At 36.4% G+C, this 18,686-nt stretch overlaps 1 protein-coding gene across 1 annotated transcript in view; it reads right to left on the bottom strand.

Moving 5' to 3' along the window:
* CELF2 (CUGBP Elav-like family member 2) overlaps window positions 1-18,686 on the bottom strand; it is a 553,419-nt gene that overhangs the window by 446,383 nt on the left and 88,350 nt on the right. The window contains exon 2 of the mRNA XM_058022005.1: window positions 9,274-9,309. The gene's annotated coding sequence lies outside the window, so the exon portion shown is untranslated. The remainder of the gene's footprint in view (window positions 1-9,273; window positions 9,310-18,686) is intronic.

Here is an 18,686-nt window from a genome sequence, read left to right as displayed (position 1 = left end):
CTTGTTTACATTTCTTTTTCATCTTCTACCATTCTTCTTTTCTTGGTCATGTCAGGATAGTCCCAATGCCTGTGCCTTTATACCTGGCACTCTTCAATACCTCCATTTTCCTCCACTCCAAATCCGTTTGGAAAAAGAAATCTCCACCTTCAAAGCTTTGATATTCTCTTCCAAATCTTTTCCTGACTTTAAAAACCTATTCTCTCAAAATGAAAAGAAGCCTTATAACCTTATGGGTAATGTTTTCTCCCTTTCTCCTCATCTCTTTGTCCTTATACCCATGACCCAGGACTTTTCCAGGATATGAGCTCTGGGAGCAGATTTTCAAAGAGAGGGATGTGATGTAGTTTCCTAACATTCAATCACTTTTAAGCACCCAAATGTCATGTGTACACTCCAAAGCATAATAACTCTGAGTCCCAGAAATACTGATGGAACCTCACATATGATGTGCCATTTTCATATTAAAGATTTATTCAGAAGAAAAATTCTCTGCAGTGTGTTTAAAATTTATTTCCATTTTTTTTTGCCATTGTGTTACACAGGATTTCTCTCCTGTATTAAAATAGTCAATGAATGATACATGCAATGCTGTAAAAAACTCATTTACTGTTATTCCAAGATGCATTGATTTACATGTGGATCTGTTCAACCCTTTTTAATTTGACCAGATGAAGTTTGGCATGACAACCTTTGGAAGATAATGTGATCTAACTTCAGATGTCTCCCGTGTCAATATCTAAACCCTAACTAATTTCTATAACCTGACTTAGTGGTTACAGGGAAAAAGACATTGTTAGAATGCAGTTCATCTCTAGCAGTACATTCCAGGATGTGAATCATGCCCTGAAAACAATTTTTTTTGAATGTAAAGTGAATTGAGGATAATTGTCCCAAGAAGCCTACAATTAGCCTGACAAATCTCTCCAAAATTTTCTAAAAGAATGAGCTTACCTAAGAGGACTGTGAGTTCAAAGACAAAAAGAGAAGGTCTGTCAAGTGTTGCATCTAGACAGCACTCACAATTATTTAGGGAGCAAAATGCAAATGGGAAGTTGCAATTTTTGAAGGTTGTCAGAGGTCTACTTATGCGTTTTCCTGAAATCCAAAATAGTCACTGGAGCTAGAGATTTAATGTCTTAGAAACATTACACAGATAAAGTGAAGAAACAGGCTGTTTCAGAAAGTGGTTTTGGCACAGAACTTTGGTATAAAATCTAAACTTTTATAGGCAGGACCTGCCTCTGTAAGCCCTTTCCTGTTGACTCTGTGAAGAATATTTTGGCATAACTTGACCATTGGCTCAAATGAGAAGTCTGATCTGTAGACCTGAATCCCACTCCTAATATATGCTTTTTCTTGAGTAAAGACTGATTTTAATAGGGCTTTTCCACCAGGAAATCAAATCCACATTCATAGTCTTATTTTAATCTCTTGGAGAATGGACCATGCTTAGTCAAAGTCAGGCTGTTAAGAAGAAGGCACCTGTGTCTCCATAGTGCATAATAAACAACAGCCTTTATATTAGGGGTTATTATAAATTTTAAATGATTATTTAAAAAAATAATAATAACAACTATTATTTATTATTCCTCCTGTATAATTTTCACTAGAAACCAGAACTTCAATGGAAGATTTTGCTATAAACATGTGTGAAACCCAATAAGGCTTGCAAAGCTACTTTCCTGCACTTCTGCACAATATACATCAGGAATCTCAGCCTATCATCATCACAACCAGGCAGTAAATTGAATTTGAATATTGAGATTTTGTCAGAATACTTTTAAGAACTTCAAAACTGCAGGCAGCAAAGAGTCTAACACATCTGTAGGGAAGATGTGACGGTTAATTACACTCTGAGTATCTTATTTCTACCTCTGAATTTGTCAAGCTTCATCTCCATTGCCTGGATCTTGTTATATACTTTTCTGCTAAATTAAAGAGTCAATGAATATCAGAAATTCTTCCCTCTGCAAGTATTAGACTCTGATCAAGTCGGTTAACTTCCCCTTATTAAGTTAAATAGCTTGAGATTCTCTCACTTTAATTACTGTACAAGCTCAGACTTTGCACTAAGTACCTGTTACAGCAATTCAAATCAATGAAAACCACTGGAAAAAATATGAACTTACACGCTACAAAAATAAGACAGAATCAGAATAAAAGAAATCTTTCCTGACCATCCATCTTCTCATTTCTGAATAGAGGAAAGACTAAATGTGTGTCACACAAGAGAAATGACAATGGTGACAATGAATGACATGGGGAAGTTTGCTGTGTACCTAAACTAAGGAAAGGATAATCTAAACCTAAGGAAAAGAAAGTGAAAAACAAGGAAGAGAAAGTCAAAATGACAGGAAAACAACATAGAACAAATAATAGTGTTTGCTGTTCATGAATATTCTCCTCCAACTTATGACACAGTTCTACACCAATAAGTAAAATTTCCTGAGAAGTGTGTGTTTTGTCAAAGTAACATTACAAGGTACTAGTGTGCAAAAAGGAAAAATGCAACCCTGAGAGAAATTTTAATAAATGAGATATTTTTTTCATTCTATCTAATAAATACATTTTAAAAAGCTGCAAATAGTGGGATGATTCAATGAAACTCAAGTTTGGTATGCCTTCAAGATCTTCTGATGGAAAGATAGATAGATAGATAGATAGATAGATAGATAGATAGATAGATAGATAGATAGATGTAACTTAGATCAACAAACCTAAAATCAGTGTGCTAATTTCTGAATACATCTCTGAGTTATTCAAGCTAGAATAGATAAACAGATATGATTACTTAGCTACTGTTGTCTTGGTACCATTAGTCATATTTTTCATGGCTTTGGTTTACAAAGCAGCAATATATTTTCATGAAATCCTAAAATCAGTCCAAATACTTTTGATTTATAATCAGTCAAATCTTGCTATGGGATTTGAGTTACATGCTTTAATTTGAGTTTCACAAGTGCTTTTCTTTCAATTTTTGCCCATTATTGTTGGAATGGATAAAGAAAGAGAGTGCATGGGTTACCAGGAGATACTGCAAATCAGAGACAAACAATTATGCCTGAAGAGCACATCATCACAGGGTGACAATTTTGGTGAATCCTAGTAGGGCAATGGATGTCAGGTGCTGGTTTTCCAGCTGCATCCAGAGTCCACAGAAATTAGAAGAAATTTTGAAAAGTTCTGGTTTGGGGGTTTAGCTATTGGGAATTGCCAAACAAGCCCAAACATCTATATTAATTTAATGTCTGATTCCTCATGAACCAGAATTTACAACACAGCGAGCTAGGGCAGAGCAAACGGCTCAAAATCCCTCAAAATTCGGAGCCAGCTGAATTTTGGCGCCCATGAGCAGCATAGCAGTCCTTGATGGAGTTTTTCAGTGGCTTTAGTGTGTGCTTGGAGCTGGAGCAAGCCCCACATTTGACCTGGATAACATTGGCGTTGTGGTAATGAGGCTCGACGAGCGTCTGGGCAGCGATTTGGCTCACGGAAAAGGAAGGTTGGGAGCGAGCAGCCTCAAATGGCTGACCTCCTTTTGACATGCACATTGCAAGCCGTCATCAAATCTGACCGTAACTAAGTGCCAGGGGCTTCCAACAAGCTGTTCTGAGGCTGTTCGCTTGGAGTCCAAAATGAATAACTTTGAAATGGCTCATTCCTGCAGTACCACGTGTTTTCAAAGCACTAACATGATTCGTAGGGAATTTAAAACTGCGCACAGTTGATCACACAGACTGGACTTCCTCCACTCTGTCAGGTAGAGTGATTTGTCCAGAAAGAAGATGTTGGACAAGGTTTGAAGGGAAGCTGCTGGTGTTCAAAAGACAGGCTTACAGGGTTTCATTGGCTCATTCTCTGCCAGTATTTTATTTAAGACCTTCCTACATCAAGCACTGTTCAGCAAAAGTTGTAACATCTGGATTTAATAGTTAACTATATATTCAAGACTGTTCTTTATTTTGCATCCCTGAGATCCTTTGGTATTGTCCCTAGGTGGGAAGGGAAGCAAGACTAACACATAATGTGACACTAGAAACTGCTGTTGGAAAACAACAGGAATAATCTAGATAATGCACCAAGAAGATATTTCTGTATGTTTTGTGACTGGTGAAAACACACAGATGTGTGATTTTACTTCTATAGAAAAACAAGAGCGTGCTTTTTACACAAACTTTGAAGAAGAACGGAGGATATCTGACACACAATAAACTGGCTTTAAAAAGAGTCAGTATTCACCTCATTGCATTACATTTAGAAGTGCAGCGTAAATTATGTTCAGTTTAAACTACATGAGTTTGCTTCTTCATTTTGAGCTGGGATAGTAGAGACTAATTCCAGGGGCTGCTGTAAGAAGGTGGCATAAATTCTTTTATTATATGAGTACATGACACTAGGCTTCCTAAATAGCACTAGATGTGAATATATGGGCAAATGAATCAAACTCAAAGATCACATTTGGCTTCAGATTTAGACTTTAAATATTGAAAATATAGAAGTAATTCCATTAAATGTGTTCCCATCCCATCCAAGGGAGAAGCCTTTGGTAAAGTCAGTTCATTTTATGTGGGTAAAATGGCCTTTTAGATACCCATAGTGGGGTGAGAAATGTATACCTAAGAGTGGAATCTTCATCTCAAATTGAATCCTTACCAAAAGTTTGCCATAAACCAGAATACATCACTTACATTAGTGCTTTCACTGTACACAGACAGTAATACTACCACCACCACCACCACCACTACTACTACTACTACTACTACTACTACTACTACTACTAATAACAATGATAATAATAATAGCAACAATAACAATAAAAATTCTTATGCACATTGTAAAACTGGGGAACAGATTTGTCCACCACATAAAGGTTACTTGTAGGCTGTTTTCAAACAAGTTCAGCCCTGACACAGAGATAAATTCAGTTTTTCTGTACAAAACTCTGTCTGGACTGTCATGCTTCCATTGCAGCAATACTGAGCCCAAAGGATGCAGATATTAAATCTCTCTTTGCTGCTAATTTGGTTTTCCACTTTGGGTCCATCCTACCCATATCTCTTACTTCTACCACATATTCATGACCCCAAGCACAAAAGACCTGCAGAAATATAAATTATTATTAATAACAGTAGGCAGAGGAGAGGTTAACATCACGGGAGATTTTGGTCAGAAACTGTGCAGTGCTGGTTTCAGCTTAAAAGAGAATAAATCTCCCATATAATAAGCTATATTAGCAACAAAAAAAAATCAAGTAAACAGTCATAGATCATGGCTGAACTATGATAATGTAGAGTTGAGAAAATATGGTCTAGTCTGCTTAAAAATCTGGCCATGCTGCTGTGCACTCGCAAGTTTCTCAAGCAGGAAATGATGGAAAGCTCCACTGATCTCAAATAACTCAATTGTTTTTCTTTTCTAATCAAATATCTTCATAGTGAGGGACCAAAAATGCATCATTCAGCATGCAATGTGGCTGTGAAAGCATGAAATATGGCACTTCACTGTTAATGTAATATTAAAGATTAAAAATGTTTATTACCTGTTATTCTTCTCTTAATTGTTTTGTGTGGAGAAAAATAGAAGTTGCTGCTTTAATGCATAAAAACCCCTCAATGTGCATTCATAGCAGAGAGCAAAGTGTTGGGGCTATGAAAATTATGTAAATGATGAATTCCAGTGAAAGAACTTTCAAACCCTTAGGGTCTTCAAACAGCATTAATTCAAGAAATTAGATACAAAATTTAACTTTTTCATGCTAATAATGATTTCATAAGGAAAAACTCGTTAGTAAAGGTGACAAATATGAAGTTCTATTCAACATTTAAATTCAGGAATCTTAGTATGCGCCCCTGGGATATATTTACTCAGCCAATGACTCTGATGTTATTAAGTAATTTATTTGAGAAAGTCTCCATTCATGAGTTTACATAAGAACAATATCAGGTTTACAAAGGCTTGTGTTGTCAGTTTAGCAAATACCTAATTCACAATGACTTTTGCTTAAGATTTTCATTAGGTTGTTCAATATTGTTTGATCGTTTAATGTCAGCTTCATAAGATCGTAATTTTCCCTATATGAAAAGAGGAAATTAAAAGGAGAAATAAATTAAAAAGTGTTAACTAAACTTAAATTTAAATCAGCTTTGCCACAAAAGAGAGGAGAACAGTGTCTGCACTTGTGATTGTACTTTGCTTGGGTATAAACTATCCCCACTTAGCAATTTAATGTTTTGTTGTGCTATATTTCTATGCCAGCAATACCAAAAAATATATTGAAACATGTTGAACATATCAACATTGAAATGTTGCATTATGGTTCCATTTTTCAGGACTGATCAGTCATGTGACAGTCTCAGTTTCTGGCAGCATTAGTTAGGGGGTTCATTAATTAGATAGGAAGCAAAAACCATCCAAAATCTCTCAATTTCTATGGTTATTTGTGCTGTAATCTATGGCCTCCAGCCAGTGTTGAGGCAATGTGCAAATGTAACTAAAAATGACAATTCCTGCAAGTCAAAGAGCAGAGAGAAATAGCACAAGATCTGAAAATTAGGATGGTCAAAATAATCAACAGAATATTTGTCTTCCTACAAATATTTTTCCTTTAGAAAACGATGGTTCATCAAAGCAGAACGATTTCCCAGAAATGAGCTGATTTTACTCAACTTTCTAATGAAATACAGGCAAGCCTTGAAATCTTCATTGAAAGAATGATCTTCTTCATTCACCATCACTCCTCAGAGAACTCCCTGATCCCCAGGCCCCATACAGGGCTGTGCTAGAGGAGCTTTGATAAAATAATTGTTTGAAATCACTGCTGGTTCCTGTTACAATCTGCCTCCATCAGTTCTTCTCCTCCTCAGAATGGTTCTTGCTCTCCCATCACCCTGGTTACTGCATTCAGGGGTCTTTCCACCCTTGTCTCTCCAACTTATCCAGGCTAAAATAGCAGCACATCAGCCTTGGTGTTTCCATGTGAGAGATTTCAATTTGAGCTCCAAGGCTTGTCTCTATCCCTTCATTGCACATGCTGAATCTTAAAGCACAACCTGCCTGGGTGCTGAATCTTTTGCTCTGCACCTACAGCTGGCCAGGAAGAAAATAATATCCAAATAGAAGCCCACATTACAGCAATTATTAAATTATGTCACATCTGACTGGAGTATGCAGCACCTGGAGGTTCTGATTGAGACATGGGAAGGCAAAAGTCTTTTTCTGGCAACGGATCCCATGAGAAATGAAAATAGGATGTACAAATAACACATGCAATGACTGTCTTGTCTGTGACCCACCTTTCCACTAACCTAGATGCCTCTTAAATCTTTAAGTTCTGTTCTTAACTGAATTCATATAGAATGAGAGGGAGCAGGCAGGCCAAGTTGGATTTGGTCATGTTTATTAACAGTTGTCGTTCAGTTGTAACTACATTTGTGTGTTCTCTGGCAGAGTGGTTCTCTGACATTTTAAGGACTTCTAAAAGGCAGAAGGGCTCTAATCTATATGAAAATAATCTCAAGGTAAATTGGATAGTCACAGGACAGGAGTGGGTACTCTAAGAGAAATCACAAGGCCTGAAAGGTAATGATCTTGGAATGGACTTTCTTGCAAGGTAGGAACTCTCAAGAGGAAATCAAAAGTCCTTATTGGAAAACTGAATAGAGGAGATGAGAAATGATACAGAATTAGGCAGAGATTCATAAGTAAAGTAGGATGTTGAAACTATGAAATTATTTTACTGGATCAGTACTAAGGTTCAATTTGTGTAAGGGAGAGAAGGCAGCTTGAGATGATTTCATATACAGACAGGAGAGACAAGAGGGATTTGGCAGCAAAATCTCTGAAAGAAAGTTAATAAGGGGAAGTATCTGGAAGTAAAAATAAAATCACTATATTCTGTGCTTAGAGATAGGTTACCATTCACCAAGAAATATTACCATTCATGTGATTAGTGCTGAAAACTGAAAGCAGGAAGCAGGAAACACAGAAGGAATGGGTTAATACTTTTGTAATAAAACCCATTCACACATTTAGGAGGATTGGTTTTATTTCTCCATAAACACCAACTCCAGAAGTCTTTATTATTAAAGCATTAGGTAAAACTGGACTGGTTTAGTAGAAGTTATAAGAGCACAGGAAAACAGTGTAATCTGCATAATGTGGGTACCCACAGGGACTGCAGGAAGAGTTAGAGACTCATGATTGCCTTCCCTTCTTCAAGGCTAAGGATTAACTGTTCATGGTACTGGTGGTTTTTGCTACCTTCCCGCTAATATCTTTAATAGCACACATTTAAAATGAAGTCTTTTTGATGGCTCTCAAACTTGAGTTGGACGCAATGCTAGTGAGGGAAGATGTTTTCTCCTATTTATAAGTGATCTCATCCTTATGCCATTCCAACTGGACTGTAAAGAGCTGATACTCAGAGTCAAGGAGGTAGGATTTATTCAAGTGCAGGAAATTGAGGAACAAGGCCTGACACACCTCTCTTCACAACAAACCCAATAAAAAGTGCTACTTTAGCAGAAGGCTCAAAACAGAATCAGCCCCAGCAAGTAATGACCTCTCAATCTGTAACTTATTAAAAAACCCAAAGTAGAAGAAATAATATTTATCCATTGGATGAAATTAGCAAGTATTTCCCAGAAAAAGTAATTCCAAACATTGTTAGACCAGTTTCCCTTACTGGATCAATCAATTGATCTGTCTATATTTATATCTATGCATATATAAATATATACATGCCCATCCTAAAAAGGTTTCTGGGGTTTCCAGTAAAGAACACAGCAGTTATTTACAGAAATATGACGTAACCTAGGTGGTTAGAGCACATTATTTAAGGAAACTAGCTATGATTTATAGCAGCAAATAAATAAGGCAAAATTTGTTTAACATACCTCAGCATTAAGTATTTCATGCATTAATTGTCTCCAAAGTCTGTTCCATTTGTTATCTAACAAGGTATGTTCCATTATTATTTCTATCCAGTTCATTGCTTCACTCTATCTGTTCTTTCAAAATTAGCTTGTCTAATCAGAAACTGCTTTGGCTGGTAGTTCATTTCACATAAAAAGGAGGAATTCTTGTTTACTGAGAAAGTAATTGGATTATAATTTTGAAAAGAAAGAAATATAGATTGCAATAAATTATTTTGTAAAAAATACATGAGAGTGTGAAAACTAGCAAACCCAAGACAAATTAAAAGCTCTAATGGATGAAAAGGCTATAAATAGAACATGCAACTGGAAAGAATAATTCATCACTGTAACTTACCTACTCCTTGTTATTCTGTTGAAAAGAGCTGAATATCTAAGGAAAGAAGAAAAAATATATTTATCAAATGATGATCAAGAAAATATGTATATTAGCTGTCACTTTTCTTCTAGCTCTTTAGCTCTTGTAAATGTTATGAAACCTTTATTACAGAAAGAAAAAGTAAAATTTAACCACGTTTGGGAGTGTACAATTCCATTTCGGTTATTTATTAAATTCTGTTGATAAGTTTGCATGATCATGGGTAGACTAAACTAAAGTTGCATGCATGACTTTGATGCTTGCATCAGTTTATATTTAAGTGAAAACAACAAAATTATATTCAAAACACTGACCAATATACTGGGGCTGTTTATAGAGCTGGTCCATCATGTATATTTTATTATTTATCAACATTTCAATTCATATCAAACTGTAGAACTTTTTTTCTTTTTTTTTCCTTACTACCTAAAAATATTTTGTTGCTAATGGTGCTCTTTCTTTGTGTGTATGTTGTAAATAGTTTTTACCTAAAACAAGTAAAACAATGAGTATTAAAGATATGAAAAGTAATGGACATGAGCTAGGAAAATTGTGTAAAGGAAAATAAAGCACACAAAAGAATGTGTGAAACTGTAGCAGATCAGATTTAGAAGTTAGAATATACATTATATTATATTATATTATATTATATTATATTATATTATATTATATTATATTATATTATATTATATATTAAATATGACATTAAATATGACATTAAATATAATATGATATAATATGATATAATATGATATTATATGATATTATATTATATTATTATACTGTACTGTTGCATACAGTAGAAAAATGGAGTGATTGTTATAAAATTCTGAAGTACTAGGAAAAACTTGTACTCTCAGCTCTCACCTGTTCCACTGATTAACACCTTGAGTACTTTCTTTTTGTAGACCTAACAAAAAATACAAAATTAAATAAATACACTAAATTATGTGAGCTAAATTGTTATAGATTTACATTTATTTAGCCTGATTTTATTTATCTGAAAATCATTCAGGTTTTCCTTTTATTTGAATTGCATTTATGATACCAATTCAAGCTTTGATCTTAAATTACACTTTTGGGGCCTGAAGTAATAACAATTTTGGATTACAAGGATCCAGTTCTTATCTACATACCAAACAGGTTGTTTATAGTGCAGTTTGTTCAGTGAATATACTCAAATTTAGCACAGGGAGATTGATAAAGGTAATCAGAAAATACCATATTGGCTTAGAATAAAGATGAAAGCAAAATGCACCTGACTCAGTACAGATAGGAGTTAAATGCCAGATTATCCACATAAGTGTGTCAGTAAGAGGAATTTCATGCATGACAGACGCTAGAATGGGCATTAAAATGGTCAGGACAAAAATCATTAGGTGCCCCAATAATGCACATTTGGGCTAAAGCAAATGTAGGATGTCACAGGCAAATTCCCACCAACTTCAAAAAGTTATTTGCATGCTCAAAGTTGGGCTTATATGTGAATGAGATAAAAACATTAGGAGGTTATTAATACTCACTTGAGGTGTCTATGTTTAGAAAGCAAAATCTTATCATGCTACCAACACCATGGAACTCAAAAGGTGTCATGAAATGACTGGATGGGATTTTATTTCTTTCAAAGAAAAATGTAGCTAAAGAGGATGATAGCCATAACCCAGGTCCTACACAGACCTTGCCCATCACAGCTGCAAGGAAAGAAAATTTTTGATGTACTGAGAGGTGGGTGCTGTTGCTATTCCTTTGGTGACTGGTGTGGAGCTTCATTGAAGAAAATGATATTATAGAACCACAGAATGGTTTAGGGTGGAAAGGACTTTTAAAATTCATCTGCTCCAACTCCTTTGCAATGCAGGGACACCTTCAACTGGATCAGGTTGCTCAGAACCCAGAGCAACCTGGCCTTGAATGTTTCCAGGAATGGCATTATCCCACTTGAGAAAAGAAATTTTGGTACCTGAGCCAATGGCTACTTAGGAGAATGTAGGAGTTGAATAGCATTTGGATATGAGCAACACAGAAATATCACTGTTGTTCAGTCAATAGGAAATATTTAAAGCAGAGAATTCCCATTCATTAATCTAAATACAAAGTAACCTTGTGCCTGCTCTCCAGATTCAGATCATATGGAAAACAAGTTTGACAGTGATGTAGAGGCTCTCAGGCTGTTCCAGTCACCAGCTTTAGGTTTCTGTTTTAGGACAGGGAAAGCATAATCCTACTTGAATATGCAGTCCATGAAAATCCTCAGCTAAACATTGGTGATAGGAAGTCCCAAAACGCAGGCAAACTGTGACAAGCATCACAAATGTTTGGAATTTTGCAATTTGTGTTAAAGTGATCCAAGCTGAGCATGCCAAAAACAAGGGTGAAACTACCAAGGATTTTATTACTGCAAAAGTAATATAAACCTCAGAATTATTGGCATATGTTTTCTAGACTGGTAGTTTGTTTATATTTTTATTTTTGGGTATGCATTTTTGTGGCTCGAAAATTTCCCAAAATTAAATCTTCTGGTGTGGTGCCTGTGTGTTGTTGCCTTGATTAATTAAGTGAGCCATGAACCAAAAGTCCTTTTTCCTCCCCCAGTGGTTGTTCACTTCATGTGTATCCATTTCTTGGTTTCCCATTTGCCTCCTGTCTGTCTGCTGTGCCCTTCCAGCTCCTGCAGGGTCCATCCCCTTCCTCGCCTGCCCACACAGAACCAGGCTCTCAAAAGGGCTCTTCAATACCACCATGATGAAAGTTAAACCAAGATAAATAAAAACCCCCACAAACCATCTGTGAACTGATTCCTGTGCTGCAGTCCCACTCTTTGACCGACTCACATCAGAAATCAGATGAGAGTATAATTTACATATTTAAAAAATCTAAATTAGGTCAATTTTTTTTAACCTTGATAATATCAGACTTTGAGGATTCCTTGAACAACAGCTCTACAACAAATTGATCTGTCTGCCTACTACATTAAAAAAAATTGATTTTCTTTTCCTGAATGGAAATGTTTCTTTGAAAAGAATGAATTCAATTTGTGACACACTCTGTGAGTGTTCTGCATTTGATTCTGAGGTTTTAGATTTTTTTAAATCAATAATAAAACCATTTTAATTTGGCTTAACTTTGTAGGGCATGTGTACTTGTAATTTTCAAAGATTATGAGATAAAGAAGTGGTCCAGGACTAAGTCCTCTGAGTCATCTGACTTCTCGTTTGTCTGTTTTGGGCTTCTCAGTCTGTCTGATCTAAAAATTCCTGGGTTTGAATTGGGAATTCTTAGCTCAGATAAACAGAGTCAGACTTTTGCTCTGAACTGAGACCACCAGTCTGTGAAGAAAAATCATCATGTTATTATAAAGCAGATGCAGTCCTATAACAAATTCAGAGATTTAAACCTATGAAGTTTGGGGCTATAACCACCACCTCACCAGTGAGCTCTGTAATATCTCCATTCCAAAATCTCCTTCCTCAACGAGAGGAATTCTTCAAAGAAACTCTTCAGCAGCACTAAAAGCTTCATGCAGTTCAGGGACATAACAGGTTAGCAATTCTGGGCTACAGGTGTTTCCAGATAACCTCTTTGAGTTGGCACCATGGTTATTTATTGGTGCCCAAAATCCCTTTCCCTTCAAGAGTTCCTTCACAAGAACCCCATGCAACACCAGTGATACAAGAGGACATGGTCTCAAGCTGCACCAGGGGAGGTCCAGGTTGGACATCAGGAGGAATTTCTTCACTGAAATAGTGGTCAAGCACTGGAAAAGGTTGCCCAGGAAAGTGGTGGATTCACTATCTCCCTGGGACTGTCCAAGAAATGACTCAACATGGCACTAAGTGCTATGGTTTAGTTGACACAGTGGTGTTTGCTCAAAGGTTGGGCTCGATGATCTCAGAGATCTCTCCCAACCTTTAGCCTATGACTCTAAGATCTACTGTAACATCAGCACAGTGATGATAGCTCCAGCTGAGATAGTCTGGTTACTTTTGGCTGTCAGAGCTCACTGGTTGAGAAGCTTTTATTCAATTTAGTCATTCGATTATATAATTCTTAGAATTGCAGGGAAAATATAGGGTGGAAGGAACTTCGTGAAATCTCGTCCAGTGCTCACATGTTGCTGCCAGTAAATGAAGGTTCTTTGATAAACTTCGACAGAATTTGACTCTAAGCACAGTTGTCACCTCTTGTAAATGCAAATTGAAATGTGTTAAACTATCCCGATGGTAATTTAAGAGTATTTGTCTCCTTTTACAAGAGTGCAGCATGCAGAAGGACAGATTACATGGGTCAGCTGGCCAGAAGTGTGTCATCCACATCAGCATGTCCACAGCCAGCACCCAGGGAGCCCAGGGATGAGTTCTCAGGCTGCACAAAAGACACTTCATACTGCTAATAATCCATAGCTAGAGGTAAAGGTTAAATGCTGAGCATTATTGGGATACAATCCTTTATACTTCACTTAACTAATTGAATTTGTTTAATTAACAATTTACACACCTGGAGAGAAATATAAAATCTATCGTGCTGTTTGGCATTCTGCCTAAATTGGAAATTACCTATACGTCCTCTAGTCCATATTAAGTGGGATTTACTTTGGACACAATTGTTGTTAACAATTAGATAGAGGTATTGTTTTTTTTTTGAGCCCCATTTTCTAGACTCCTACATTTCTCCATTTTCTAGACTCTGATAAATAAACTGTGGTAAAATTTTTTATCCATACAAACATCTGAAAATAAATGAAATCCTGAAAACTTAGATGAAAGTATTTTTATTATTGATTTTAAACTGTGCTTCTCTGTGCATAACGTAAATTTTCACCCAGATACAAATATGAGAGACAGAAACATGCCAGCCTATTTCACATTCGAAGCAGACACACCAGAGTCACAAAACCAGATTGTTTTGCCCGTAACTGGAAGGCTGAAGAGCAAAATCTCATTAAGATTGGTATATGGAAGGAGGTTTACAAGCCATGCATATCCATGAACAGGTTAGTTTAAATGCCTGAGAAATACATGGCTTTTCAAATATGTGGCTGACAGTCATGGGTTCAGAAATACAAACTAAGATGAACTAAAAGCTTGATACTCAGAAATAGATCTGTCTGGGAAATGGTGTTACGGAGAAATGAATCTGCATTCCAGCAGGACTGCCTCTTAAAACCAGTTCTGATCTTCCCATGGTTTGGTAACATGGGTTTATCCCTGGCATCCTGGTGGATTTGGGTCTGATGCATGTGTTCTCACACAGCACCTCTGAAAATCTGATTTGCATGAAGTAATGCTTGCCTAAGGTATTTAAAAGATTTGTCAACAGGAGGAATATTACTGCTGAAGGAATATTCAAAAGGCTTAGGCTTTCATGTGGTGCACTCTGTAAAATCACACTTGCTCATGAAAGTAAAGCACATCTTTGCAGTGGTTATTTCCAACAGCAAGTAGTTGGTGCCATTTTCAGATTTTATTTGGTTACAATTGTCTGCTACAGATATTATTCGCCCCTCTTGCTTTCTTGACCCTCTCAATGCTAGGTTACTGCATACATGCAGAGGAGAAGGTGGAAACAGAACTTACCCTTGATGTTTGCTGCCAGGCCTTAGGCTTCTCCTGAAAGCCAGGAGGAAATAAACCCAAGACTAGGTTCTAACAGCCTTGGTTTTATAGTTTAGACTGGTATCTCATGGGTATTTACTCAATAATTCATCTGAAAAATGAAGAATTGCCTTATTGAATGAATCTCTAAGCAGGTAATTGTTGGTCTGTATCCTCTGATAAGACCACATTGGCCTTGACTGGATACTGAAAATAGCATAGGTGTATGAAGTCATTTATTTAATTATTAATTCAAGGTTAGAACGCTAATAGAAAAATCAACACAAGTTATTGCTATGAAGATATTAAGCAATCAAAATATTCTGCTTTTATAGTAAATAAATTCCTAATAAACACCACACAGACCAAATATAGAAGAACAAAAGACACAAAATCATTGCAAATTAAGTCCATTTTTCATTAAGTTTGTCACATGTGAACTCAGGTATGTTTGAACTTTGCAGTCATTGTAGTGCATTCAAAAAATACTGCAAAAATTTCCATGGCTTCAATAGAATCTCTATTGTATTAGTAAGTGAACTCTCCAGTGGCCAAAATAATATCTGTAAATACCCATGAATTTTGACCCAAAATGTGGCAACCTGGCATGATTAAAAGCTTTAGATTCTCAAAGAGCAACATGACTAAAGCAGGACTGTAGCTTTGAGTGGCACCTCACTGTTTTCATTTGCCGGTATTGTTATTTTCCAAGGTAATATTTGATTTACAAGAAAAATGCTTTAAAGTCCCACAGTAAGTCCTACAATGTATCCACAAGTATAAAACCCTCAAATTGCTGTCATTTGTCAAATGCTAAAGCCATACCTGAGACTATTCAGTGGCAAAGCAGGAATCTAATGATGTCAGCAGGAAGGAGGGAGGTGAGATTTATAGAGGTTTTAGAGGCGATACCTCTTGTCTCTCCTCCTTGTCCCCCTTCTGGCTCCCTTTAATTCAGCACCTTGGCCACAGTAATGCAGTTAAGCTTCAGTTTATGGCACAGATGCCTCATAAATCCAGTCTCCATAATTTCATTGAAAGCTCTCTCACGTTAGTAATTTGAATTGATTTTAAATTCCAAATTATCGTGAAGACGTTGAAATGCAGAGCTTTAATGTTAACCCAACTCTCTCCTTATGCTACTCTTTCCCTCCTAAACTGTCATGGTTTTTCCCTTGCTTACACAATAATTTCCTTGATTTTTTTTTCCCCCTGGCTGTGGCTAAGGTTCAAACACAGAAGGAAAGCATTTTTGGATGGAAATAACAATGAATACAACCTAGATTTGAAATAAATTAGATGCAAATGTGAACAACACTTTATGGATAGGTGATTACGCAAAACCAATGTTTTCCATTTTTGTTTAATTAATATAATTCCAAGTTGTAAAATAAAAAGTACAAAAACCCTAGATGGTCATTCACAGACTGTGGTCATGGGAGTATCCTAGCACAGAATTGTTTTAGTCAGCATTGTCCAAGAGCTATGGAGTGCCAGGTGCAAAAATCTGATTGTTCTAAATAAGCTAAGTGTTGTTTTCAACAGTTAACTTCATTTTGTAAAGATCCTAGCTCAAGTACTGTCAAGGTTTTGTCTACCATTTGTTTCAAGAGTCTGGATCAGATCCTTAAATCAGAGCCAAATGTGAATAAAAGCAGTAAATTCTTTGGCAATAAATCCTCAGTAATCTGCATTACTCAAAGATGGGACCTGCTGGAACATCTTCATAACATTCTTTTGCCTTCCTTCCCCTCATGTGCAGCATATTGCAGTAATCAATTAACATGATGGAATATTCCTGTGCTGAGACCTTCTCGCAACTCCCATATGGTCAGAATTTAATCTTAATAGCACAGGTTTTGGGTTTGTTTTTTTTTTTTTTTTTTAGAAGCTGAACTCATCCTGTGCATTAGTGATTATGGAAAACTAAGGTTTCAGAGTGATATTGTTGTTTTCAGCCTTTTGGTGCTGAATATTTGGAGAAGTTAGGTACTCAGACAGGACTGAGCATTTTTCGCCTGCATGTAAGCCACCAAAGTGGGCAAGCAGAAATGGAAGTTCCAACTTTTGCACTTGAAAATGGCCTTGCTGTGCCTCTTTAGAGCAAACATATATAAGCAAAGTTGTTGATCTCTTGATCTTGTTTAAATAATTTATTCTTGCCCGCCCATCTCAATCCACCCTTTGTTTGCCTTAATAACTCAAAAGATTGATTCCACTGTAACGACGTAGGAAATTCTGGCTTATAACCTGATAGACAGTGGTTCATATAAAGAAAGGACAGTAGGTTATCTTGTGTCTCTTTCTGATTTTAAGGGTTCTCTAGAAGAGTTAGAAAGTGTTGCAGGAAGTCATAACTGGAGGTTTGTCTGAATGCATTCACCATGATTATAAAGTTGAATCCCTGGACGATCACAACTCTGCAACCAGGAACATCAAAGCTCCCTGACCAAATTCCTCTGTAGAGTTGTAGAAATTGAATTTAATGTACCTAGTATACAATAGTCTTGTCATAAAACTTATTACAAACAAATTCTGATTTTTTTTTTTAAGCTTAATAATAAATTGGCCTTTCAGGTTCTTTAGTTTTTTTTCTATATTGAGCAAGAAAATGCAACACAATCCCTACTGTTCTTTCTGAGTAGATGTGTGGAGGTGGAGAAATGGCTTGGTCCATGTATATTCCAGCAGAGGGTGGCAGTACACTACCACACTCCCAGAGTAAAGGAAAAGTTGTGCAGTAATATTTATGCCTTCTGTCTTCAAGGGAAGAATACATCCAGCAGATGAATATGTTTTGGGAGATGGGAGATGGGAATTGGACTGGGAAAGTAATCCCCAAATCGCTTCAGTGACCTTGCTCAATCCACTCAATCTCCATCTCTCTTTCATCTGAAATATTTTTCTTCCGTAATTACCATCAGCTGATGACTACAAACCACGATAAAGCTCCCGAGAATAATCGCCTACGAGAATGAATATGGATCTCTGAAAATGGGAATCTCTCCTGATTAACTGATGGTACCAGAACCATTAACTTCATCACTATCAGCAGAACAGTCGCCAGCAGTGTTAAGCAGGATAAACTCTGGAAGGCAAAAAGAGGCACTCCTTGGCAGGAAGGATTTCCATGGCACTATGGACATCCTAATGGTCTCTTGCCTTTCCTCTGTCCAGTTTTGCTACTTTGTTAGTAGAGTATTCTTCAAAATTTGAAATACCTTGTCATCTCTTCAGCAGAATGTGGATATCTCTGTTACTGTCTTAGACTTCCCTTCAGTTTTTATTTTCTTAAATCCTTTTTTTTTTTTTTTTTTTTAAACAGAAAGCAGTTGGGAAGTTGTTCACAGGCCAGCAAAAGAGGCAGGATGTATTTTTTCTCTTTTGGAAAAATCTTCTGGTTTGACAGAAAAAGTAGCAACTGGCACAGCCTACTTTAAATTACTGCAGAAAAAATACTTTAACACATTGTCAAACTTCAGACCTTGGTGACTCAAGTTTCTATATTTTTTGGATGTGAGGAAATTTCAGTGTAAGAAGAAATCAGTGCATAATGGGAAGGAATGCTCCTTCATTATGCTAATAATGAAAAATTATTTGTATACAGAGCATGATTTCTTTAATGCGCTTTTATTTCCCCTCAAGAATTTAAACCAAAGGATTATGCAGGTCAAGAAGAACTTGAAGAACAAAAGCCATTCATGATCAAGCTCTCAATATGGACTTACATTAGTAAAAACATTTGAATAACATTTTTATAATAGTAATCTAAGTAGCTTATGTTAACTTCTCTAGTAACCA

The sequence above is a fragment of the Melospiza georgiana genome, chromosome 4 (genome assembly GCF_028018845.1).
Source record: "Melospiza georgiana isolate bMelGeo1 chromosome 4, bMelGeo1.pri, whole genome shotgun sequence".
Classification (NCBI taxonomy): Eukaryota; Metazoa; Chordata; class Aves; order Passeriformes; family Passerellidae; genus Melospiza; species Melospiza georgiana.
This window is presented reverse-complemented; position numbering and strand designations above follow the sequence as displayed.